Below are 25,233 nucleotides of genomic sequence, written 5' to 3' on the forward strand. Positions count from 1 at the left end.
TTCCCTCACAGCTCCAAGCCCACTATGGTTGGGGATTTCCTGCGTGGATGAAAATAAAAAGGGTGAGTTTGGGGAAACTCAGTGTGTAAGGAAAACCCATTCAAAGCCCAAGTCATCTCAAGCCTATTGGGCCTAAGCCCATTCAGGTAACAGTGGTACTGGACCAGAGCCCTTTTCAGATTACAATAAACTGGGCATTAGCCCCTTATTCAGAAAACAGTATGGCCCATAGGCCCATTTCAAAATACATGCAACATCAATAACATATGCAAGCCCATTTGGGGAGACTACTCAACCCACCAACCACTACACTCCACCCGTACCAGCCCTACACTCCATGTGGGGAATAGCTCAACCCACCCAGCCCAACACTCCACAGTTACAGCCTTGCTGCTCAGTTAACAGTAAATTGAGGCAAAGCCTCCAGTACGTGGACAAGCCACTTTCAGTACTTCCTTCGTCAATAATCCAATCCCATTCATCAGATAATAACAACATGGCATGCAGTAAATAACAACAGTCAAACATGCATTTAGGTCAATTTAACCCTAGGGGTATTTCGGTAATTTATCTACTAGGGGTAAAACTGTAAATTTTCCACTTTTAAAGGTATTTCAGTAATTTATCTATTTTAGGGTTTTTCATGCATATTCCTACTTTTCACGTACTAACAGAATCACGTACCGAGGGTTCTTACCGAATTGGGCCTGTTGGCCCATCATTCCAATTTTGGCCCATTAAGCCCAAAAATATCTAGGGCACAGAAATCATGCACTTTGCAGTCCAATTTTTGTAGCTTACCAAAAACATTAATCGATTTACCTCACGAGCATTCGCACACTCACAAATCTATAAAATACCGGTTTTCGGCATTTCGGCATTTCGACTTTTGCCGATCCAGACTAAGAAAGAGGGTGTTAGTTACACACCTGTTTGCGACGATATGCTGACGAGATCTACACACGAACTGCCTACAATTGGATTACTAACGCATTAATCTAACTATTCAAATACGAACTACGTATTAACCCCTTACAATATTCGGCCAACCATACCTACAGATCATAGTAAGCTTATAAGAAAACAATAAGCAACTCATTAACAAATTTTTGTCAATGTTTACCACATAATCATAATTTCACTGCAAGCTGTCTTCCTGAGAAACAGTCACTAAATTATTTATAACTGGAGCTACGAAACTCCAAATCAAGTGCCGTTAATTTTCCCTAATAATAGACTCATATATATTTTATCCATAAAATTTTCAGAATTTTTGGTATGGCCAATCAATACCAGATTTTTCTTAAAGTTTCCCATGTTTCACTGTTTGACTAATCTGACCACTCTTCATTACGAATCAAATTTCTCATTGTACAGAATTAAAAATATGTTCTCGTTTATTCCATTTGAAACTAGACTCATTAAGCTTTAATTACATAATTTATGCAGCTTCTAACTCATCTCCCACAATTTATGGTGATTTTCCAAAGTCACGTTACTGCTGCTATCCCAAGCAGATTTATTACCAAATCACTCTTTCACACCTAACTTGCATGCTTGCTATTTAAACATGTATATCACCAATCAATCATCACATATCTATGATTTTACTTAAGTATAATTTCTATTTCATCATTTTAAAGCACAACATGTTAGCCGATTTTTCCCCTTAGCATCTAAGGCACATGCATGCTCATTTGTTTGACTCAACTTGACCTATCTTCCATTTTTCATCAAAAGAACATGAAACAACAACCATTTCCTTCATTTTAATTCATGACTAAATGCTCACAACACAACTAAAAACCAAAATATGCTTCAAGAGTTAAGGTAGAATCAAGAAGAACTCATGAACATCAAGATAGAAGCAAACTACCATGAACTTACCTTCAATTTTCTTCCCCAAGTGACCGAACATTCAAGAGCTTTCTCCTCTCATTTCTCTTCTCTAACTTTAGGCTATGATGAACAAAGATGGACAAAACTGTGTTCTTTTTACCCCTTTTTCTTTTAATAAAATTTCATATTTCATCCATTTAATTCTTTAATACAAAATATATGAAATTCCCATCATGGAACATTTACCTAAACCATTATCATGGAACATTTATCTAACCCATTATCATGGAATATTTAGCTAATCCATTATCATGGAACATTTACCTAACCCGTTATCAATTTGTACCATGAATTATGGGTATCAAGTGCTCATATTGTCTACAACAACATGATGGCTGGCCACTTCATGTAAAATGGGAGGTTTGTCATGCAAATCCTCCTATTTTGCACTCCTATTTATTTTGCCACTTCAATTTAGCCTATAGCATTTTCAATCATTTTCACATAGGTCCTATTTCATAATTTCACTCACAAATGACAAAATTAAAGCATGAAATTTTGCCAACATTCACAGAATTCTCGAAAATTGGGGCGTTACAACTCTACCCCCTTAAAGAAATTTCAGCCTCGAAATTTACCTGATCCAAATAGTTGAGGGTATTGTTGACGCATAGTCTCTTCTGATTCCCAAGTAGCTTCTTCCCTTCCATGATTACGCCACAGTACTTTTACCAACGGAACTGACTTCCTTCTTAGAACTTTAACCTCTCGATCTAAAATTTGTATGGGTTCTTCTTCAAAGGTCAAATCAGTCATTACTTCAATCTCCTCCACTGGCACAACATGTGAGGGATCCGATCGATATCGTCTTAATATAGACACATGAAAGACGTCATGGATTCTGTCTAACTCTGGTGGTAACTCTAACTGATATGCTACTAGCCCTACCCGCTTAAGAACTCGATAAGGCCCTATAAATCGCGGACTCAATTTGCCTTTATTGCTGAATCTCAAGATCTTCTTCCAAGGTGAAACCTTTAAGAAAACCATATCACCTATTGAGTACTCAATCTCCTTACGCTTCAAATCTGCATACGACTTTTGCCTATCAGATGCTTCTTTTAACTGTTCCCTAATTATTCTGACCTTATCCTCAGTATCAGCTACCAACTCTGGTCCAAGAACTTGTTGCTCTCCTAGTTCGGTCTAACAACTAGGTGTACGACACCTTCGTCCATACAGTGCTTCATACGGTGCCATTCGAATACTTGCCTGGTAATTGTTATTGTACAAATTCTACCAACGGCAAATAATCCTCCCAACTACCTCGAAAGTCAATCACGCATCCCCTCAACATGTCTTCCAGAATCTGAATAACCCTCTCTGACTGACCATCAGTTTGGGGATGGAAAGCTGTACTAAAATTCAATCGCGTCCCCAACGTCTAATGCAACTTTTTCCAAAACCGAGATGTAAATCTGGGATCCCAGTCAGAGACAATCGAAACTGGGACTCCATGAAGTCGTACAATCTCCGCGACATACAGCTTGGCTAGCTTTTGAAGCGAAAAGTCAGTACGTACAGGTATGAAATGGGTTGATTTGGTCAACCTATCCACAATCACCCACACCGAGTCTTTCTTTGATGGTGTCAAAGGCAACCCACTCACAAAGTCCATGGTTACCCTCTCCCACTTCCAAAGTGGTATCTTCACCGACTGTAATAGTCCAGAAGGTAATTGATGCTCAGCTTTCACTTGTTGGCATGTCAGACATTTTCCTACAAACTCCGTTACTTCTCGCTTAAGTCCAGACCACCAGTACAATTCTCGCAAGTCGTGATACAACTTATTCCCTCCAGGATGCATGGCACATAGTCCCCCATAAGCTTCCTTCAATATTGACTGCCTTAAATCAAAGTCCCTCGAAACACAAATTCTTCCTCGGAAACACAGAACTCCATCACCATTTAAACCGATCTCAGAAGTTTCCCCTTCCTTAACTTGTTGAAAACAAGCAACCAAAGACTCATCTTCCAACTGCTTTTCCTTAATCTGGTCCACCTAGGTTGGCCTTACTTGCAATTCAGCCAACAAACTGCCATCATCATACAGACTCAAACGAGCAAACATTGTTCTCAGATCAGATACGGTTCTACGACTTAAAGCATCGGATACCATATTAGCTTTGCCTGGGTGATACTCGATCGAACAGTCATAATCCTTAAGCAACTCAATCCATCTCCTTTGCCTAAGGTTCAGCTCCTTCTGAGTCAACAAATACTTTAGACTCTTGTGGTCTGTGTATATAATATACCTTTCTCCGTACAAGTAATGTCTCTAAATCTTAAGTGCAACTATCACTACTGCTAACTCTAAATCATGAGTTGGATAGTTCCCCTCATGAGGCTTAAGTTGTCGTGATGCATACGCAACCACTTTACCCTCTTGCATTAACACGCAGCCCAAACCCACGTGTGATGCGTCACTGTACACACTAAAATCCTTCTCAAACTCCGGCTGAATTAACACAGGTGCTTCAGTCAGAACTTTCTTCAACTTCTCAAAAGCTCCCTGCTGCTTCTCAGTCCATACAAACGGTTCTCCTTTCCTTATGAGTTTTGTCAGGGGTGCTGCCATAACAGAAAAACCTTCCACAAACCTTCTGTAGTATGCTGCCAACCCTAGGAAACTTTGAATTTCTGACACTGTCCTAGGTGGCTTCCACTCCAAAATTGCTTCAATCTTTCGAGGGTCCACCTTAATCCCTTCGGCAGAGACCACATGTCCTAAGAAGGTTACCTCCCTAACCAAAATTCACACTTTTTGAACTTCGCAAAGAGTTCCTTCTTCCTTAACACTCGTAGCACTATACGGAGATGCTCATCATGTTTCGCTTCAGTTTCAGAATATACCAGGATATCATCAATGAAGACGACTACGAATCGATCCAAGAATGGTTGGAACACCCGATTCATCAGATCCATAAATGCTGCAGGAGTGTTCATCAGTCCAAATAGCATAACCAAAAACTCGTAACGACCATACTAAGTCCTGAATGCCGTCTTATGGATATCCGCCTCCTTGACCCTTAACTGATGATATCCAGATCGGAGGTCGATCTTGGAAAATGCAGAAGCTTTTCTAAGCTGGTTGAACAGATCGTCAATCCTTGGCAGTGGATACTTATTCTTAATCGTCAGTTTGTTCAACTAGAGATAATCAATGCACATCTGCATCGTACCATCCTTCTTTTTCACGAATAGCACCGGTGCTCCCCATGGAGACACGCTTGGCCTAATGAAGCCCCTATCCAACAACTCTTGAATTTGAGCCTTTAACTCCACTAACTCCTTCGGTGCCATCCTATATGGTGCGATGGACACAGGCACCGTTCCAGGCAACAAATCTATTCCAAACTCAACTTCTCGGTTCGGAGGCAATCTTGGAAGCTCTTCCAGAAAAACATCTTGGAACTCCTTTACGGTCCTAACCTTATCCACTGTCTGTCCCTCCTCTTCCGACTGACTTACAAATGCAAAATAGACCTCACAACCTTTCCGAATCCACTTTTTGGCTCTTAATGCCGACACCACATTGGACAAATAATCCTTTCGCGCACCTATCACCATAACCTCCTCATCCTTTGTGGTCCTTAACACCATTCGTTTAGCAGCACAATCCAGAGTCGCCTTATGCTTAACAAGCCAGTTTATTCCCAAAATGAGATCAAACTCTCCGAACGGTAACTCCATCAGATCTCCAGGGAAAATCTTACCTTGAGTTTCTAAGGGTACATCCCTATACAGTTTGTCTACCCTAACCGAGTGACCAAAAGGACTTAGTACAGATACCCCACTCACAATCTCCTCAGAGTAGTCCAAGTTGTCCATAATCCGTTCTGTGGCCTCCAACCAATATTCCGCCACATTCGGGGCTATACCAGACACGCCCCTAAAGATCTCCGCTCCGTTAGCCTGAAGTCGTTCAGAAATAGATCCCCGAATTCCGTTGCCCATACTTACCCCAGCAACCCTTTCCAGAACACGAAGCATTGCCTGTGACAGGGCATCATCCCCGGCACCGCAGTCATGAGACTCTACCTCTGTTGCCGGTGGTACCGGTGCATCCACCACTGGCATATGTCCCGAAGACGAAGATCTCGCTCGAGCACTTCCTCGGCCCCGTCCACGGCCTCTTCCACGAGCGGCTCTTGTACTCATATCGTATTATCTTGATTATGAATTTTTATGCATCAATTAATATTCCAGTGTTTATTACAGATGTTTTATGAATCAGATAGTAATTCAGAGTTTGTTTTCGCAGAATCGAAGTCTAGCTACAGTTTCAGTCTCTTATCAAAATTTTCTATGGTTTCAGTATCATCCTATCTAGAGTATCCTAGCAGGATTTTAGTACAGACAGATAATTTAGAAAAATATTCAGAGAAGTTCAGAGTAATACTTACAGACTTGAGCCAGAGATTCGGAATGCCACCTTCTAAAGATCTAAATTTTGAAAATCACATTTTTCGTAAATTTTTTTTCTTTTTGAAAATATTTGTTTTTTTGTAAACCCATTCCACGGCCGAGTTGTTGAAACCTAGGCTCTGATACCACTAAATGTAGCACCCCAAACCTGGCCCAGACATTATGACCGGATCCGACATGCCACATCGAAGCGTTCAAAACATTTTATATTGTTGATCCAGAAAAACTTACATAGTGTTTTAAAATATAATTTCATTATAGGTTAAAGTGAATGGAAGCTGTGCACCAGGTAGGAAACCGGAAACCGGAAAATATAATTACTAACGTATTAATCTAACTATTCAAATACGAATTACGTATTAACCCCTTACAATATTCGGCCAACCACACCTACAGATCATAGTAAGCTTATAAGAAAACAATAAGCAACTCATTAACAAATTTTTGTTAATGTTTACCACATAATCATAATTTCACTGCAAGCTGTCTTCCTGAGCAACAGTCACTAAATTATTTATAACTGGAGCTACGAAACTCCAAATCAAGTGCCGTTAATTTTCCCTGATAATAGACTCATATATATTTTATCCATAAAATTTTCAGAATTTTTGGTATGGCCAATCAATACCATATTTTTCTTAAAGTTTCCCATGTTTCACTGTTTGACTAATCTGACCACTCTTCATTACGAATCAAATTTCTCATTGTACAGAATTCAAAATATGTTCTCGTTTATTCCATTTGAAACTAGACTCATTAAGCTTTAATTACATAATTTATGCAGCTTCTAACTCATCTCCCCCAATTTATGGTGATTTTCCAAAGTCACGTTACTGCTGCTATCCCAAGCAGATTTATTACCAAATCACTCTTTCACACCTAACTTGCATGCTTGTTATTTAAACATGTATATCACCAATCAATCATCACATATCTATGATTTTACTTAAGTATAATTTCTATTTCATCATTTTAAAGCACAATATGTTAGCCGATTTTTCCCCTTAGCATCTAAGGCACATGCATGCTCATTTGTTTGGCTCAACTTGACCTATCTTCTATTTTTCATCAAAAGAACATGAAACAACAACCATTTCCTTCATTTTAATTCATGACTAAATGCTCACAACACAACTAGAAACCAAAATATGATTCAAGAGTTAAGGTAGAATCAAGAAGAACTCATGAACATCAAGATAGAAGCAAACTACCATGAACGTACCTTCAATTTTCTTCCCCAAGTGACCGAACATTCAAGAGCTTTCTCCTCTCCTTTCTCTTCTCTAACTTTAGGCTATGATGAACAAAGATGGACAAAACTTTGTTCTTTTCACCCCTTTTTCTTTTAATAAAATTTCATATTTCATCCATTTAATTCTTTAATACAAAATATATGAAATTCCCATCATGGAACATTTACCTAAACCATTATCATGGAACATTTACCTAACCCATTATCATGGAATATTTACCTAATCCATTATTATGGAACATTTACCTAACCCATTATTAATTTGTACCATGAATTATGGATATCAAGTGCTCATATTGTCTACAACAACATGATGGCTGGCCACTTCATGTAAAATGGGAGGTTTGTCATGCAAATCCTCCTATTTTGCACTCCTATTTATTTGGCCACTTCAATTTAGCCTATAGCATTTTCAAACATTTTCACATAGGTCCTATTTCATAATTTCACTCACAAATGACAAAATTAAAGCATGAAATTTTGCCAACATTCACAGAATTCCCAAAAATTGGGGCGTTACAGATCTACTTATGAGCAATAGAATATGGTAAATCTATCTAAAGCTCGTTATGATTGGATGCACCTGAAGGTGCAAGTTTTTAAAACTATGAGTATAACTCTATAATATACAGAATAAGTTCTCAATTAAAATTATGTGGAAAAATATTACTGATGATAAATTTGCAAGAGAGGACTTATTCAACTTTTCATAATTCAAATGTTCTCCTGCGATAGCAATATCATGAAAAAAATTTACTTATGATTGAACAAAAATTTTTAATCACGAAACCTAACCATTCCCTAAAGAGAATGTAGCAATATGTAATAAATTAGAAAGACATAATCTTTAATGTGGATGTAGTAAATTGGACTATAATAATAGTCAAGGGGGATTGTCGTAATAAATTTTCTCACCACCAGAAGAAGAAAAATGAAGAAAGCAAGAAAAGAACAAGAATTTCCAAAAACTTTTTAAGAATAGAGACAATTTGTTTATGAAGAGTCCTTGGTTATATACCTATTGTACACTTGAAAAATAAGATCCACTCTCAAAGTTTGCTATTAATAGATTTTGATTGGATTCAAAGTCTACTATTGAAATTTAATTTGCTTACTTCTTATCTTCAAGACTCAACTATGAACAAAAAAATGTACGTCTTTAAATATTAAATCAACTTGATATATAGTTTAATGATTTGAGATGGTCTTCTTTTTAAGTTTTGATTACATGGATTACATATTGTTTTAAGCATTTCATTTGTTCATGAAAATGAATATTAACTGATTTATTTATGTCGCTGTTGTAGGTTTTATAATTAAATAATATATTTGATTAAAACATATCTAGTATGCAAATTTATGTTAACAAACCAATGAATTTTATGGTTATTCGGATTTGATTTAGTAGTCATTCGTACGTTTTATATTATTCCATGTGTTAATTATTTAGAGAAATGACATGAGCAATTGTAAATGAAAAGTTCTATGAGCTTGAATAGTTGGATTTTGAATTAAATTTCATGCATGTTTAAGATGATGGTTATGAAAAAAATTGCTAGTTTCCACTATGCCATATTTTTATGTTTGAGATGTGATGTTTATTGATATATTTAGTATAGGCTTGTTTCTATACATGACCTAGTCAGTTATTCTTGGTAGTTAACTGATTATGCAAAACTCTTGTTAAAAGGGTTCTAAAAGTATTTTGAATTGAACTCGGGACTTCTCGCATCTGAAATAACGATCATACCACTAGGACCAAATGCCCTGCATTTGAAGATTTTGACATATTCCCTGAAGCGAATATTGCATATAATTATTTGGAAATTATATTTATGGCATTATAGACTTCACATTGATTTAGACATTTCTAATAGTAAATGTCACAATAGTACTTATATGTAGATACAAAGTAATAAGAATGATAGCAAAATGATCAATTTGTTACAATTTAGTAAAATTGTAACGTATGTTAAAATAAACTGGAAGTTTACTAATACAAATGCATCTACTACTTGGCGTGACCAATTAGACCATCTTGGATCATATATGATACGAAAATTAATTGAGAATTCATATGGACATTCATTAAAGAACCAAAAGATTCTTTAATTTAAAGAATTCTCGTTGTTCTTTGTTTTGAATGAAAATTGATAGTTAGAAACTCATTAGCTAAAGTTGAGATTTAATGTCTTGCATTTCTGAAATAAATATGGGTCCATTCATCCACCATGTGGATGATTTTGATATTATATGATTTTGGTAGATGCATCTACAAAATAATCACATATGTGTCATCAACTTGCAACCCGTCATTTGCAAGATTGCTTATTTAAATAATTAATTTCAAATCATGCAATTAAGACAATTCATCTTGCTAATACTGATGAGTTAATATCTCAGTCTTTTATTGATTGAGTTTTAAAAACTTTTGTAAAAGTTTGTTATTTATGCACATAATGATTTAAAGAAATTATTGATTGAACTCAGCTGTTTGATGTCTAAACCATTACTTATGAGAGCTAAACTTCCTATTTCAACATGAGAATATGTTGATTTATGTGTTGTACGCATCAAGCCAATAAGTTATAAATACTCCCCATTACAATTGGTTTTTGATCAAGAGCTAAATATTTCTTATCTTTGAATTTTTGTATGTGCGTATATGTTTCAATTGCTCCACCACAACGCACAAAGATAAGTGAATTTTCAAAGAAAGTTGGGAAAATATATTAATTACAAGTTTCTTTGTACTATTAGATGTTTTGAATGTATTGAAGTTTCAATTACGACATGATTTGCAATTACAATTTTGATTCGATAGTTTTCTCGACTTTAAGGGGAGAAATAATAACTTGTAATGAGTTAGGGGGAGAGTAATTTGAACCAGAAGTTCAACCAGGATACCTCATTACAAGTTAACTTTTAGATGTATTTACAAATTTAATGCGAATAACCAACCGCTATATAACATCTAATATTTTAATTTGAATCAAAGTCTTAGTAGGACAATCAGTTAGAATAAATAATAGATTGATCAATTCCAAAGATGAAAATTCTTCTAGATGATCATATAGTGGAGGCGAGTGCTCTAGAAGAGACCCAAGACATAACTAATAAGTAAAACTCTAGAAGAGATTCAGGTACCTGAAACTGAATTTTAGAATAATGAAAATAAAATATCTTGATAAGTTACGTTAATCCGAGAAAATGTTGAACCGAATAATAAAAGTTATCGACAATGATTTTGCATACAATATTATTATTGAAATAATGAAATAAAAGGAGGATCTTGAATAAATCTATTGAGAAATATAGATATGAAATAAATTGATCAAAATAGAAAGATGCAACTTAAGTACAATTAAATTTGTGGAGTTTTTTTGGATCAGTAGTCCAAATATCTAAAGGTATAAAGCCAGTGAGGGTGCAAATGAAGTAGTTTTGCAAAAGCAAAATAAAAATATGAAGTTTTTTTTTGTTAAGTGTTGGCATTGATTATGGAAAGATATAATATTATTTTGTGGTGGATGCAATAACCTTTAGATATATTATTTTGAAAATTCATAAAAGATTTAACTTATGTCTAATGCTTGTTGTTATAACCTTTTATGAACCACTATATAGTAAAGTTTATATTAAAATCCTTGAAGGATTTAGGATGCTAGAAGCATATTAAAATTCTCGGGAACTTATTCAGTTATATGAAATGAAATAATTTGAACATATTTGGTAAATATTAGTTGAATGAGTATTATAAAATGATCTAAAATACCTATTTGTGTTTTTATAGAAGAATCGTGATTAAATTTTGCTATGATTATTGTTAAAATTCCTGAAGAGACCAAAATATATGTCCTCAAAATTTTCCCTCACTCATGACTTTCAAAAAGAATGGTGATATAGATGCTTAGAAAATACATTCAAATAGTCATTTGAAAGACTAGTATTTAAGATTGAATACGTAGAATATGAGAAAATAAGTTATGTTTTCATGAGGAGGAGTAAATATGCGTTGTACTCTTTTTCTCTTAACCAAGGTTTTGTCCTATTGGGCTTTCTTGGTAAGGTTTTTAATGAGGCAGTTTATTATGCGTATTATAGATATGAGTATTATTTTTCCTTCACTAGGAATTTTTTTTCTCATAGGGCTTTTATCTCAGTAATGTTTTAACGAGGCACATTATCTACCAATAGACATTCAAGGGGGAGTGTTATGAATATCTTATTAAGTGGATGTCATCAAGGTCAAGATAAGTTTTGATATGCTTTAAATTCTAATAGTCATTAGAAGTAGATCTCTAGATCATTTATACTTCTTATGCCTATAAATAGAGACTTTAGAGAAGTTTTGCAAAAATCTCAATTGATCAATAAAATATACTCTCTTTTTTGCTCTCTCATTTTGTAATGCCTCGAATTTTGGGCCTAGAGGTTTTGGGGTTTTGTGGTTAGGGTCAGTGAGGAGGTTGCACTTATGAGTCTAGTTGCACGTTTAAGTGGTAAAATGGGCCTGCTGGTCTGGTGGTTGTGTATGTGATGGTTTTACTCTAGGTTCTGTGTTCGAGGCACGACATGGGCGTTTTGGAAAAAAACATTGCATCTATTTTAGTTTTAATAATCATTTAGCTATATTTGTTTATCCGTTTTATTATTTATGATTTATTTTTATTTAGTTAATTTTGGTTTTTCTTTATTTTTTCACGTTCTCTTCTTCCCCTCTCCCGCTTGGCTTTTCTTTTTGCTATTTCTCTTTTCTGTGAAAACGAGTGTTGTTGACTGATTTTGGATCTTCGCTCCTCTGTCATTTCCTTCATCATCGAATCAGGTGTGGGATTCGAACCCTTACTCTATTGTTTTATTTTTACAAAGTTTATGTTTGGCTTTTCTTGACCTTATTCTAATAATTGGTTTAGGGTTTTTAATCGATGGAAGTGATGAGAAATCATCATTTTTTGATGATTGTTGATAGGGCAAAGGTTAGGGGCAAGTTTGGTGGCTAAAGCGGTGGTTTTGGGGTGGTTTCGTGACCTTCCTAATGGTCACACGGCCGTGTGCCAACTCACACGGCCTTGTGCTTTTGAGAATTAGGGTTTCAGGTGAATTTTGGTGCCACACGGCCTGACCACACGAGCATGTGTCTCACACGGGCATGTGAGAAATCCACACAGTCGTGTCTCGTCTATTCTTAATTTTTAGCATTTTTGGATAGAGAGTTACACGGGCTGTTCACACGGGCGTGTACCCCCTCCACACGGGCGTGTGTAGCCTCTACATGGAAGTGTAGACCCCCACACAGCCTGGGAAATTCCACATGGCTGGGGCACACGGCCGTGGGGTTCTACCTTGCGAAATTATTGTATTATGTTAATTTTTACCCTGTTTGTGGTTCTGTGTGTTTCAATCTTCAACTAAGCCTTATTGATGGTAATTATAACTCTGGTATGGACTTGATATGTGCGTTATTTGTGATTGGTTGTGTGATAAGCTTGGTACTGAATTCGAGTTCTGAGTGTGCTCATGTCTGATTCTGTAACTGGTTGATTGAATGTGAATGTTTGCTTTTGATTAAATGTCTAGAATTGGTATTCTGATTGTGAACATTTGACTGCATACATACATATGCATACACTATTTTGGGTGGGATTTTGAAGAGAAGGAAAATTGACTGATCTGAACTAGCAGCTGATCTGTTGGCTGAAAGCCCTATTACCTAGAGAGATGTGGGCGGTCCTAATACCCTGAGGGTCGTGGACATTACTGATAACGGTATAGCAGATTCTCGCCTTGCACTGTACCGTAAGTACGTTAGCTACGCTACGTACCACTATTTGATCTGGTAGTTTATACTACACGCCTGTACCGTGATTTACCACATTGCATAGTATAGCTTATACGCTAGCTTTGCTACATAATATATTTGATCTGGCAGTTCATACTGCATGTCTGTACCGCAGTCTTCTGCATGGCACTGTACAGCTTGCTGATAGCCCAACACCTAAAGTGTCATGGGCAGTCCCAATTCCCTAAGGGTCGAGGACAGTTGTAATGCCCCAATTTTCAGAATTCTGTGAATGTTGGCATAAGTTTAATTATGTTAGTGGGCCTCTAGAAAGCCAAGCTTAAGATAGAGCCCGACAATTTTAGTTAATTTTTGTTCCATAAGAAAAAGGGGGTGAAATTATGAAATAGAACCTATGTGAAAATGTTTGAAAATGCTATAGGCTAAATTGAAGTGGCCAAATAAATAGGAGTGCAAAATAGGAGGATTTGCATGACAAACCTCCCATTTTACATGAAGTGGCCAGCCATCATGTTGTTGTAGACAATATGAGCACTTGATATCCATAATTTATGGTACAAATTGATACAAATTGATAATGGGTTAGGTAAATGTTTCATGATAATGGATTAGGTAAATATTCCATGATAATGGGTTAGGTAAATGTTCCATGATAATGGTTTAGGTAAATGTTCCATGATGGGAATTTCATGTCTTTTGTATTAAAGAATTAAATGGATGAAATATGAAATTTTATTAAAAGAAAAAGGGGTGAAAAGAACAAAATTTTGTCCATCTTTGTTCATCATAGCCTAAAGTTAGAGAAGAGAAAGGAGAGGAGAAAGCTCTTGAATGTTTGGTCACTTGGGGAAGAAAATTGAAGGTAAGTTCATGGTAGTTTGCTTCTATCTTGATGTTCATGAGTTCTTCTTGATTCTACCTTAACTCTTGAAGCATATTTTGGTTTTTAGTTGTGTTGTGAGCATTTAGTCATGAATTAAAATGAAGGAAATGGTTGTTGTTTCATGTTCTTTTGATGAAAAATGGAAGATAGGTGAAGTTGAGCCAAACAAATGAGCATGCATGTGCCTTAGATGCTAAGGGGAAAAATCGGCTAACATGTTGTGCTTTAAAATGATGAAATGGAGATTATACTTAAGTAAAATCATAGATATGTGATGATTGATTGGTGATATACATGTTTAACTAACAAGCATGCAAGTTAGGTGTGAAAGAGTGATTTGGTAATAAATCTGCTTGGGACAGCACCAGTAATGTGACTTTGGAAAATCACCATAAATTGTGGGAGATGAGTTAGAAGCTGCATAAATTATGTAATTAAAGCTTGATGAGTCTAGTTTCAAATGGAATAAACGATAACATATTTTGAATTCTGTACAATGAGAAATTTGATTCGTAATGAAGAGTAGTCAGATTAGTCAAACAGTGAAACATGGGAAACTTTAAGAAAAATATGGTATTGATTGGCCATACCAAAAATTCTGAAAATGTTATGGATAGAAGATATATGAGTCTATTTTCAGGGAAAATTAACGGAACTTGATTTGGAGTTTTGTAGCTCCAGTTATAAATAATTTAGTGACTGTTTCTCAGGAAGACAGCTTGCAGTGAAATTATGATTATATGGTAAACATTGACAAAAATTTGTTAATGAGTTGCTTATTGTTTTCTTATAAGCTTACTATGATCTGTAGGTGTGGTTGGTCGAATATTGTAAGGGGTTAATATGTAGTTCGTATTTGAATAGTTAGATTAATGTGTTAGTAATCCAATTGTAGGCAGTTCGTGTGTGGATCTCGTCAGCATATCGTCGCAAACAGGTGTGTAACTAACACCCTCTTTCTTAGTCTAGATCGGCAAAAGTCGAAAATTCGAAATGCCGAAAATCGGTATTTTGTAGATTTGCGAGTGTGCGAATGCTCGTGAGGTAAATCGATTAATGTTTTTGGTAAGCTACAATGTTTGGACTGCAAAGTGCATGATTTCTGTGCCCTCGATATTTTTGGGCTTAATGGGCCAAAATTGGAATGATGGGCCAGTGGGCCCAATTCGGTAAGAACCCTCGGTACGTGATTCTGTAGTACGTGAAAGGTAGGAATATGCATGAAAAACCCTAAAGCAGATAAATTACTGAAATACCTTTAAAAATGGAAAATTTACAGTTTTACCCCTAGGAGATAAATTACCGAAATACCCCTAGGGTTAAATTGACTTAAATGCATGTTTGACTGTTGTTATTTACTGCATGCCATGTTGTTATTATCTGATGCATGGGATTGGGATATTGACGGAGGAAGTACTGAAAGTGGCTTGTCCAAGTACTGGAGGCTTTGCCTCAATTTACTGTTAACTGAGCAGCAATGCTGCAACTGTGGAGTGTTGGGTTGGGTAGGTTGAACTATCCCCACATGGAGTGTATGGCTGGTACGGGTGGAGTGTAGTGGTTGGTGGGTTGAGTAGTCTCCCCAAATGGGCTTACATATGTTATTGATGTTGCATGTATTTTGAAATGGGCCTATGGCCCATACTGTTATCTGAATAAGGGGCTAAGGCCCAGTTTATTGTAATCTGAAAAGGGCTCTGGTCCAGTACCACTGTTACCTGAATGGGCTTAGGCCCAATAGGCTTGAGCTGACTTGGGCTTTGAATGGGTTTTTCTTACACACTGAGTTTCCCCAAACTCACCCCTTTTATTTTCATCCACGCAGGAAATCCCCAACCATAGTGGGCTTGGAGTTGTGAGGGAATTCGGAGTGGCCACCCGTTCTGAAAGTTTGATTTTCTTCTGCTGAACTAGATATCCTTTTATTTACGTTTGAAGTTTTAGGTTTTTTTAAATGTAATAAGGCAGCTTAATTATTTTTGATGGTTTTAATATGTATTACTAAGATAGGTATTACTTATTTTAACTGTTGAAATTGGATAGCTTTAGGGCGCGTTTTCAAAAACAACAATTGATTTCAAAATAACACGACAACAAGCAAAACTTCCGCAATGAAAGTATTTTCCAAAATTAATCACTTTTCCTAAAAATGACTTAATCAAATCGGTTTCCTAAAAATATCCATGACGTTAAGGTGTGGCAATGGCGGTATGCATGTCTAGGATTGGATCCGAAGGGAGCTTGGTACTTAAGCAGTTCGATGGACTCACCATCTCTTTTCCGGTTTCCTACCTGGTGCACAGCTTCCATTCACTTTAACCTATAATGAAATTATATTTTAAAACACTATATAAGTTTTTCTGGATCAACAATATAAAATGTTTTGAACGCTTCGATGTGGCATGTCGGATCCGGTCATAACGTCTGGGCCAGGTTTAGGGTGCTACATTTAGTGGTATCAGAGCCTAGGTTGCAACAACTCGACTGTGGATAGGGTTCAAAAAGGGTTTTCAAAACTTTATGCCAAAAAAAAGAAAAAAAAGGGTATTTTTTTGGAAAAAACTGACCTTTGAAAATTTCCTGTTTAAAGGGGATAATCTCCGAACTTGTTTTTTTAAACACAAATGTTTGGAAAATGGATTTCAAAAAGTCTAAATCTTTTGAGTTTATCTGAAAACTGATGAGGTGGCACACTGAATCCCCGACACCAAGGCTGTAAGTACTATTCTATTTTATATACTGAACTGTACTGTAGTTAGTACTAAACCTTAGAGATAGTACTATAGATAATATAGCGTAAAGGCTACGAAACTGAGATTGTAGGGTAAACTAAGCCCTAGGAAACTGAGACAGTAGCTAAACTGTGGTTACGCGAGAACAACTCTGAAACCTTATCTGTTCATAAGATATTCTGTAATAAACAGTGGAAACAGTAAACTAACTGTATAAAATTCGTAATCAGATAAATTGATATGAGTACGAGAGCCACTCGGGGAAGAGGCCGTGGTCGAGGCTGTGGTCGAGGCCGAGGTAGTACTCAAGCTGGATCTTCGTCTTCTGAACACATACCCGCTGGAGTAGCACGACCACCACCGGTGGATGAGAATGGGCTATATGATCGGGCCGCGGGGGATGACGCTCTGTCCCAGGCCATGTTAAGAGTTTTGGAAAGGGTGGCCGGAGCTAATATCGGGCCCATGAATAGGGGGTCTATTTTTGAGCGACTCCGGGCCAACGGAGCGGAAGTTTTTAGGGGTGTATCTGGAGTAGCCCCAAATGTGGCTGAGTACTGGCTGGAAGCCACGGAGCGGATTATGGATGACTTGGACTGCTCAGTAGAGCAAAAGTTAAAAGGAGCAGTATCCTTACTACGGGAAGAGGCGTATCAGTGGTGGATCACTGTGAGAGAGGGTACCCCAGCTGAGAGGGTAACTTGGGAGTTGTTTAAGCAGTCCTTCAAGGCGAAATATGTCAGAGCTAGCTATGTGGATGCGCGAAGGAAGGAATTCCTGAACCTGACCCAGGGTGGTAAGACCGTTGCTGAATATGAGGTAGAGTTTTTGTGATTGAGCCAGTATGCTAATGGTATTGTCTCTACCGAATACGAGCGCAGTGTTCTCTTTGAGGATGGCCTCAGGGATGAGCTAAGGGTGCTCATAGCTCCGCAGAGAGAGCGCGATTTCGCTGTACTGGTAGAAAAGGCTAAGATAGCAGAAGAGGTGAAGCAAGCTGAACGAAAGAACCGCGATAGGGATCGAAATCAGTTCAGGAGAGATGTTGGACCAATTGGTGCTGCAAACCAGAATGTTAAGAGAGCTAGGATGGAGGAACCAGTTCGCACGGTTACGGTGAATACTGTTAGACCACAAGCTTGTGGAGATTGTGGTAGAATGCATCTGGGGGAATGTTGGAAATGCTCTGGGGCTTGTCTTCATTGTGGATCAAATGAACATAAGATCAGGGATTGTCCTAAGAGGCTAGCTCAGGCTCAAGTGGTTGAACAAAGGGCTGTGCAACCCGTGCAAATAGCGCGAGGTGGACCGTCGCCGTCGAGAGGTCATGGCCGAGGTCACGGTGGCAATAGCCATGGACGAGGGGCACTTGGCAAGGGTACTGTTAACACTGAGGCTCGTCAGCCAGCTTTGGTATATGCTGCTCGTCGCTGCGAGGAGGGTGACGCACCTGACGTCATAACTGGTACATTTTTTATTTCTAGCTTGCCGTATACTGCCTTGGTGGATGTTGGATCTACTCTTTCCTATGTTGCATGTGCCATATCTGGGTCGTTGGGTGTGCACTCTGAGGAGATTGTGAGTGGGGTATCTGTACTAAGTCCTTTGGGTCACTAGCTTAGGGTAGACAAACTGTATAGGGATGTACCATTAGCAACTCAAGGTAGGATTTTCCCTAGAGATCTGATGGAGTTATCGTTCGAAGAGTTTGATCTCATTTTGGGAATGGACTGGCTTGTTAAGCATAAGATGACCCTGGATTGTGCTGCTAAACGAATGGTGTTAAGGACCATAAAGGATGAGGAGGTTATAGTGATAGGTGAGCGAAGGGATTATTTGTCCAATATGGTGTCGGCATTAAGAGCCGAGAAGTGGATTCGGAAAGGTTGTGAGGCCTATTTGGCATTTGTAAGTCAGTCGGAAGAGGAGGGACTGGCAGTGGATAAGGTTAAGACCGTAAAGGAGTTCCAAGATGTTTTTCTAGAGGAGCTTCCAGGATTGCCTCCGAACCGAGAAGTTGAGTTTGGAATAGATTTATTGCCTGGAACGGCGCCTGTGTCCATCGCACCGTATAGGATGGCACCGAAGGAATTAGTGGAGTTAAAGGCTCAAATTCAAGAGTTGTTGGATAGAGGCTTCATTGGGCCAAGCGTGTCTCCATGGGGAGCACCGGTGCTATTCGTGAAGAAGAAGAATGGTACAATGCGGATATGCATTGATTATCGCCAGTTGAACAAACTGACAATTAAGAATAAGTATCCACTACCAAGGATTGACGATCTGTTTGACCAGCTTAGAGGGGCTTTTGTATTTTCCAAGATCGACCTTCGATCTAGATATCATCAGTTAAGGGTCAAGGAGGTAGATATCCATAAGACAGCATTCAGGACTCGGTATAGTCATTACGAGTTTCTGGTTATGCCATTTGGACTGACGAACGCTCCTGCAGCGTTTATGGATCTGATGAATCGTGTGTTCCAACCATTTTTAGATCAGTTCGTAGTCATCTTTATTGACGATATCCTGGTATATTCTAAAACTGAAGCGAAACATGATGAGTATCTCCGTATGGTGCTGCGAGTGTTAAGGGAGAAGGAACTCTTTGCGAAGTTCAGCAAGTGTGAATTTTGGTTGAGGGAGGTAACCTTCTTAGGACATGTGGTCTCTACCGAAGGGATTAAGATGGACCCTCGAAAGATTGAAGCAATTTTGGAGTGGAAGCCACCTAAGACGGTGTCGAAAATTCAAAGTTTCCTAGGGTTGGCAGGATACTACAGAAGGTTTGTGGAAGGTTTTTCTATGATGGCAGAACCTCTGAAAAAACTCATAAGGAAATGAGTACCGTTTGTATGGACTGAGAAGCAGTAGGAAGCTTTTGAGAAGTTGAAGAAAGTTCTGACTGAAGCACCTGTGTTAATTTAGCGAGAGTCTGGGAAGGATTTTACTGTGTACAGTGACGCATCACATGTAGGCTTGGGCTGCGTGTTAATGCAGGAGGGTAAGGTGGTTGCATATGCATCACGACAGCTTAAACCTCAGGAAGGGAACTATATTACTCATGATTTGGAGTTGGCGGCAGTGATATTTGCACTTAAGATTTGGAGACATTACTTGTACGGGGAGAAGTGTATTATATACACAGACCACAAGGGTCTTAAGTATTTGTTGACTCAGAAGGAGCTGAACCTTAGGCAAAGGAGATGGATTGAGTTGCTTAAGGATTATGACTGTTCGATTGAGTACCACCCAGGTAAGGCTAACGTGGTGGCTGATGCGTTGAGTCGAAGGGTTGTTTCTGATTTGAGAGCCTTGTTTGCACGTTTAAGTCTGTTTGATGATGGAAGTTTGTTAGCAGAATTGCAAGTGAGGCCTATTTGGACTGAGCAGATTAAAGAAAAACAGTTGAAGGATAACTCGTTGGTTTTTCGGTTTCAGCAAGTTGAGAAGGGTGAGAATGAGGATTTTGGACTGAATACTGAAGGAGTTTTATGCTTTCGAGGAAGAATTTGTATTCCAAAGGATTCTGACTTGAGACAGTCAATATTGAAGGAAGCTCATGGGGGACTTTGTGCCATGCATCCTGGAGGGAATAAGTTGTATCACGACTTGCAAGAACTGTATTGGTGGCCTGGGCTTAAACGAGAAGTAACGGAGTTCGTGGGGAAATGTCTGACATGCCAGCAAGTGAAAGCTGAACATCAATTTCCTTCTGGATTACTGCAACTGGTGAAAATTCCATTGTGGAAGTGGGAGAGAGTCACTATGGACTTTGTGAGTGAGCTACCTTTGACACCCACCAAGAAAGATTCTGTGTGGGTAGTGGTGGATAGGTTAACAAAATCTGCCCATTTCATACCAGTTTGTACTGATTACTCCCTGCAAAAGTTGGCTAGGTTGTATGTGGTAGAGATAGTGGACTACATGGAGTGCCAGTGTCGATTATTTCCGACCGAGACCCTAGGTTTATGTCTCGGTTCTGGAAGAAGTTGCAGGAGGCATTGGGTACACGTTTGGATTTCAGTACTGCCTTTCACCCACAGATAGATGGACAGTTGGAGAGGGTTATTCAGATTTTGGAGGATATGTTAAGGGGTTGTGTCATCGATTTTCGTGGGAGTTGGGAGGACTACTTACCATTGGCGGAGTTTGCATACAATAATAGCTACCAAGCAAGTATTCAGATGGCTCCATATGAGGCACTTTATGGGCGGAGATGTCGTACGCCTACGTGTTGGACAGAGTTGGGTGAACGACAAGTGCTTGGACCGGAGATGGTGGCAGATACTGAAAGTAAGGTTAAGTTGATAAGAGATCGATTAAAGGAGGCATCTGATAGACAGAAGTTGTATGTGGACCTAAAGCGCAAAGAGATAGAGTTCGCGGTTGGGGATATGGTTTTCTTAAAGGTTTCACCTTGGAAGAAGATCTTGAGATTCGACAAGAAAGGAAAATTGAGTCCGCGGTTTATAGGGCCTTATCGAGTTCTTAAGCGGGTGGGGCCAATAGCTTATCAGTTAGAATTACCACCAGAGTTAGACAGAATCCATGACGTTTTTCATGTGTCTATGTTAAGACGATATCGATCGGATCCTTCACATGTTGTGCCAGTGGAGGAGATTGAAGTAAGGACTGATTTGACCTTTGAGGAAGAACCCATACAAATTTTAGATCGAGAGGTTAAAGTTCTAAGAAGGAAGTCGGTTCCGTTGGTAAAAGTACTGTGGCGTAATCATGGAAGGGAAGAAACTACCTGGGAATCAGAAGAGACTATGCATCAACAATACCCTCAACTATTTGGATCAGGTAAATTTCGAGGCCGAAATTTCTTTAAGGGGGTAGAGTTGTAACGCCCCAATTTTCGGAATTCTGTGAATGTTGGCATAAGTTTAATTATGTTAGTGGGCTTCTAGAAAGCCAAGCTTAAGATAGAACCTGACAATTTTAGTTAATTTTTGTTCCATAAGAAAAAGGGGGTGAAATTATGAAATAGAACCTATGTGAAAATGTTTGAAAATGCTATAGGCTAAATTGAAGTGGCCAAATAAATAGGAGTGCAAAATAGGAGGATTTGCATGACAAACCTCCCATTTTACATGAAGTGGCCAGCCATCATGTTGTTGTAGACAATATGAGCACTTGATATCCATAATTTATGGTACAAATTGATACAAATTGATAATGGGTTAGGTAAATGTTTCATGATAATGGATTAGGTAAATATTCCATGATAATGGGTTAGGTAAATATTCCATGATAATGGTTTAGGTAAATGTTCCATGATGGGAATTTCATTCTTTTGTATTAAAGAATTAAATGGATGAAATATGAAATTTTATTAAAAGAAAAAGGGGTGAAAAGAACAAAATTTTGTCCATCTTTGTTCATCATAGCCTAAAGTTAGAGAAGAGAAAGGAGAGGAGAAAGCTCTTGAATGTTCGGTTACTTGGGGAAGAAAATTGAAGGTAAGTTCATGGTAGTTTGCTTCTATCTTGATGTTCATGAGTTCTTCTTGATTCTACCTTAACTCTTGAAGCATATTTTGGTTTTTAGTTGTGTTGTGAGCATTTAGTCATGAATTAAAATGAAGGAAATGGTTGTTGTTTCATGTTCTTTTGATGAAAAATGGAAGATAGGTGAAGTTGAGCCAAACAAATGAGCATGCATGTGCCTTAGATGCTAAGGGGAAAAATTGGCTAACATGTTGTGCTTTAAAATGATGAAATAGAGATTATACTTAAGTAAAATCATAGATATGTGATGATTGATTGGTGATATACATGTTTAAATAACAAGCATGCAAGTTAGGTGTGAAAGAGTGATTAGGTAATAAATCTGCTTGGGACAGCACCAGTAACGTGACTTTGGAAAATCACCATAAATTGTGGAAGATGAGTTAGAAGCTGCATAAATTATGTAATTAAAGCTTAATGAGTCTAGTTTCAAATGGAATAAACGAGAACATATTTTGAATTCTGTACAATGAGAAATTTGATTCGTAATGAAGAGTGGTCAGATTAGTCAAACAGTGAAACATAGGAAACTTTAAGAAAAATCTGGTATTGATTGGCCATACCAAAAATTCTGAATATTTTATGGATAAAATATATATGAGTCTATTATCAGGTAAAATTAACGGCACTTGATTTGGAGTTTTGTAGCTCCAGTTATAAATAATTTAGTGACTGTTGCTCAGGAAGACAGCTTGCAGTGAAATTATGATTATGTGGTAAACATTGACAAAATTTTTTTAATGAGTTGCTTATTGTTTTCTTATAAGCTTACTATGATCTGTAGGTGTGGTTGGCCGAATATTGTAAGGGGTTAATACGTAGTTCATATTTGAATAGTTAGATTAAAGCGTTGGTAATCCAATTGTAGGCAGTTCGTGTGTGGATCTCGTCAGCATATCGTCGCAAACAGGTGTGTAACTAACACCCTCTTTCTTAGTCTGGATCGGCAAAAGTCGAAAAGCTGAAATGCCGAAAACCGGTATTTTATAGATTTGCGAGTGTGCGAATGCTCGTGAGGTAAATCGATTAATGTTTTTGGTAAGCTGCAAAATTTGGACTGCAAAGTGCATGATTTCTGTGTCCTCGATATTTTTGGGCTTAATGGGCCAAAATTGGAATGATGGGCCAACGGGCCCAATTCGGTAAGAACCCTCGGTACGTGATTCTGTAGTACGTGAAAGGTAGGAATATGCATGAAAAATCCTAAAATAGATAAATTACTGAAATACCTTTAAAAATGGAAAATTTACAGTTTTACCCCTAGGAGATAAATTACCGAAATACCCCTAGGGTTAAATTGACTTAAATGCATGTTTGACTGTTGTTATTTACTGCATGCCATGTTGTTATTATCTGATGCATGGGATTGGGATATTGACGGAGGAAGTACTGAAAGTGGCTTGTCCACGTACTGGAGGCTTTGCCTCAATTTACTGTTAACTGAGCAGCAATGCTGCAACTGTGGAGTGTTGGGCTGGGTGGGTTGAGCTATCCCCACATGGAGTGTATGGCTGGTACGGGTGGAGTGTAGTGGTTGGTGGGTTGAGTAGTCTCCCCAAATGGGCTTGCATATGTTATTGATGTTGCATGTATTTTGAAATGGGCCTATGGCCCATACTGTTATCTGAATAAGGGGCTAAGGCCCAGTTTATTGTAATCTGAAAAGGGCTCTGGTCCAGTACCACTGTTACCTGAATGGGCTTAGGCCCAATAGGCTTGAGCTGACTTGGGCTTTGAATGAGTTTTCCTTACACACTGAGTTTCCCCAAACTCACCCCTTTTATTTTCATCCACGCAGGAAATCCCCAACCATAGTGGGCTTGGAGTTGTGAGGGAATTCGGAGTGGCCACCCGTTCTGAAAGATTGATTTTCTTCTGCTGAACTAGACATCCTTTTATTTACGTTTGAAGTTTTGGGTTTTTTTAAATGTAATAAGGCCGCTTAATTATTTTTGATGGTTTTAATATGTATTACTAAGATATGTATTACTTATTTTAACTGTTGAAATTGGATAGCTTTAGGGCGCGTTTTCAAAAACAACAATTGATTTCAAAATAACACGACAACAAGCAAAGCTTCCGTAATGAAAGTATTTTCCAAAATTAATCACTTTTCCTAAAAATGACTTAATCAAATCGGTTTCCTAGAAATATCCATGACGTTAAGGTGTGGCAATGGTGGTATGCATGTCTAGGATTGGATCCGAAGAGAGCTTGGTACTTAAGCAGTCCGATGGGCTCACCACCTCTTTTCCGGTTTCCTACTTGGTGCACAGCTTCCATTCACTTTAACCTATAATGAAATTATCTTTTAAAACACTAAGTAAGTTTTTCTAGATCAACAATATAAAATGTTTTGAACGCTTCGATGTGGCATGTCGGATCCGGTCTTAACGTCTGGGCCGGGTTTGGGGTGCTACAACAATGCTGATGTCCATCATTGCCGGGCAATCCGGGATGACATCATATGGAGTGTAGGATTGGATGGATGAGTTGATTATATCCCCACATGGAGTGATTGGTTAGACGAGCTTAATAGCTCTATTGATGTGTGATCGGGGACGGAGAGGTGTGTTGGCTAGATGGGTGGGCTTTCTTTAACTCGACTACACTCATATGCATTTTATCGACTGTTTGTGAATACAACTGACTGTAGCACTGTTTGACTGAAAGCCGATGCTAACATTGTGTACTCTGATTGCGACTGTCTGACTGAAAAATTATAG

The 25,233-nt window shown here is 38.1% G+C and overlaps 1 long non-coding RNA gene across 1 annotated transcript; it reads left to right on the plus strand.

Annotated features, from left to right (window-relative positions):
• Nucleotides 1–23,338: 23,338 nt before the first annotated feature.
• LOC121229106 (uncharacterized) lies at nt 23,339–24,500 on the plus strand. The gene is made up of 2 exons (XR_005926642.1): nt 23,339–23,417; nt 24,306–24,500. It is a non-coding gene; the product is annotated as an uncharacterized lncRNA (long non-coding RNA).
• The last annotated feature ends 733 nt before the right edge of the window (nt 24,501–25,233 follow it).

The sequence above is a fragment of the Gossypium hirsutum genome, chromosome A05 (genome assembly GCF_007990345.1).
Source record: "Gossypium hirsutum isolate 1008001.06 chromosome A05, Gossypium_hirsutum_v2.1, whole genome shotgun sequence".
NCBI lineage: Eukaryota > Viridiplantae > Streptophyta > Magnoliopsida > Malvales > Malvaceae > Gossypium > Gossypium hirsutum.